The sequence below is a fragment of the Nicotiana tomentosiformis genome, chromosome 6, assembly GCF_000390325.3.
Source record: "Nicotiana tomentosiformis chromosome 6, ASM39032v3, whole genome shotgun sequence".
NCBI lineage: Eukaryota > Viridiplantae > Streptophyta > Magnoliopsida > Solanales > Solanaceae > Nicotiana > Nicotiana tomentosiformis.
Window position 1 is genome coordinate 137,963,190 of NC_090817.1, and position 3,171 is coordinate 137,966,360.

Genomic DNA, 3,171 nt, shown 5'->3' on the forward strand with positions numbered 1-3,171 from the left:
CTTAGGAAGGGTGCACCTCCATAGATTTCTCAGGCCCTACCTATTCCACAGGGCCCTCAGGCTTCTAAGGGCATGATTACTGCACCAGTTGCTACTCCACCTGCACAGCCAACTAGAGGTGGAGGTCATACAGGTAGAGGTCGCCCTAGAGGGGGAGGCCATGCCATATATTATACCCTTCCAACTAGGACAGACACAGTTGTATCCAATTCTATTATCATATGTATTGTTTCGGTCTGTCATAGGGATGCATCAGTCTTATTTGATCCAGGCTCCACTTATTCTTATGTGTCATCTTATTTTGCCTCTTATTTGGGCGTATCCCTTGATTCTTTGAGTTCTTCTATTTATGTATCTACACCCGTGGGTGAATCTATTATTGTTGACCACATGTATTAGTCGTGTTTGATTATTATCAGTGGTTTTGAGACTAGATCTGGTTTATTATAACTCAGTATGGTAGATTTCGATATTATTTTGGGCATGGACTGGTTGTCGCCCTATCATGCTATCCTTGATTATTATGCCAAGACAGTGACATTGGCTATGCCAGGTCTACCGCGACTAGAGTAGAAAGGTACCTTGGATTATGTTCCTAGCAGGGTTGTTTCATTTCTTAAGGCTAAATGAATGGTTGAGAGAGGGTGTGATGCGTATCTGGCCTATGTGAGAGATGTTAGTGTTGATACTCCTACCGTGGAGTCAGTTTCGGTAGTAAGGGATTTTCCAGATGCATTTCCAGCGGATCTTCGGGTATGCCGCCTAACAGAGATATTAACTTTGGCATTGATTTGTTACCGGGCACTCAACCCATTTTTATTCCACCATATCGTATGGCCCCAGCAGAATTGAAAGAATTAAAAGAGCAGTTACAGGAACTGCTTGATATGGGTTTTGTTCGGCCTAGTGTATCGCCTTGGGGTGCACATGTCTTATTTGTGAAGAATAAGGATGGTTCTATGCAGATGTGTATTGACTACCGCCAGTTAAACAAGGTTACAGTGAAAGATAGGTATCCATTGCCACATATTGATGGCCTATTTGATCAGCTTCAGGGTGCTAAGGTGTTCTTTAAGATCGACTTGCGTTCATGCTATCATCAGCTGAAGATTCAGGAGCCAGACATACTGAAGACTGCTTTCAAGACTCGGTATGGTCATTATGAGTTCCTTGTAATATCAATTGGGCTGACCAACGCCTCAGCAACATTGATGCATTAGATGAACAGTGTATTTCAGCCCTATCTTGACTCATTCGTCATTGTGTTTATTGACGACATTCTGGTGTACTCCTGGAGCCTAGAAAATCATGAGCAGCACCTGAGGAATGTGCTTCAGACTTTGAGAGAAGAGAAGTTATATGCAAAACTTTCAAAGCGTGAATTCTGGTTGTATTCAGTGGCATTATTGGGTCATACAGTATCGAGCGAGGGGATTAAGGTAGATCCGAAGAAGATCGAGGCAGTGCAGCATTGGTCCAGACCGTCCTCAGCTACGGAGATCTGGAGTTTCCTTGGTTTGGTAGGGTACTATCGCCGATTTGTAAAGGGGTTCTCTTCTATTGCTGCACCTATGACCAAACTGACCCAGAAGGGTGCTCCGTTCAGGTGGACCAAGGAATGTAAGGAGAACTTTCAAAAGCTCAAGACAACTTTGACTACAGCCCTAGTATTGGTGTTGCCTACAGGTTAAGGGTCGTATATTATGTATTGTGAGGCATCGCTTATTGGTCTCGGTGCAGTGCTGATGCAAGACGGTAGGGTGATTGCCTATGTGTCCAGACATTTAAAGGTACATGAGAAGAATTATCTGGTCCACGACCTTGAGTTAGCAGCTATTGTTCATACCTTGAAGATTTGGCGGCATTATTTGTACGCTGTCCATTATGAGGTTTATACCGATCACCGGAGTCTACAGCATCTGTTTAAACAGAAGGATCTTGACTTGCGGCAGCGGAGATGGTTGGAGTTGCTTGAGGATTATGATATCACCATTCTGTATCATCCCATAAAGGCCAATGTGGTGGCCGATGCCTTGAGTCGTAAAACGGAGAGTTTGGGAAACTTATCATATTTACCAGTAGCAGAGAGGCCTTTAGCCTTGGATGTTGAGGCCTTGGCCAACCAGTTTGTTAGATTGGATGTTTCCGAGCCGAGCCGAGTTTTGGCTTGTGTGGTTTCTCAATCTTCTCTTTATGATCGTATCAGAGAGCATCAGTATGATGACCCCCATCTGCTTGTCCTTAAGGACATAGTTCAGCACGATGATGCCAAGGAAGTCACTATTGGAGATGATAGTGTATTACGGATGCAGGATAGGCTATGTGTGCCCAATGTAGATGGTTTGCATGAGTTGATTCTCCAAGAGGCTCACGGTTCGCGGTACTCCATTCATCCAGGTGCTACAAAGATGTACCAGGACTTGAGACAACAGTATTGGTGGAGGCGGATGAAGAAAGACATAGTGGAGTATGTAGCTCGGTGCCTAAATTGTCAGCAGGTGAAGTATGAGCATCAGCGACCGGGTGGATTGCTTCAGAAGATAGAGATTCCAGAATGGAAATGGGAGCGGATCACTATGGATTTCGTTGTTGGGCTCCCACGGACTTAGAGGAAGTTCGATGCAGTTTGGGTGATTGTGGATAGATTTTACCAAGTTAGATCATTTCATTCTTGTGGTTACTACTTACTCTTCGGAGCAGCTGGCTCAGGTTTACATTCGCGAGATTGTCATTCTTCATGGCGTACTGGTATCTATCATCTCTGACTAGGGTACACAGTTTACATCACGGTTTTGGAGAGCCATACAGCGAGGGTTGGGTACTCGTGTGGAGTTGAGTACATCATTTCACCCTCATACAAACGGATAGTCCGAGCGCACTATTCAAATATTGGAGGATATGCTTCGTGCGTGTGTGATAGATTTTGGGGGTGCTTGGGATCAGTTCTTGCCACTTGAGGAGTTTGCTTACAACAATAACTACCAGTCAAGCATTCAGATGGATCCGTATGAGGCCTTATATGGGAGCCGGTGTCAGTCTCTAGTGGGTTGGTTCGAACCGGGCAAGACTAGGCTATTGGGTACAGACTTGGTTCAGAATGCCTTGGAAAAGGTTAAATTGATTCAGGATCGACTTCGTACAGCCCAATCTAGACAGAAGAGTTATGCGGAT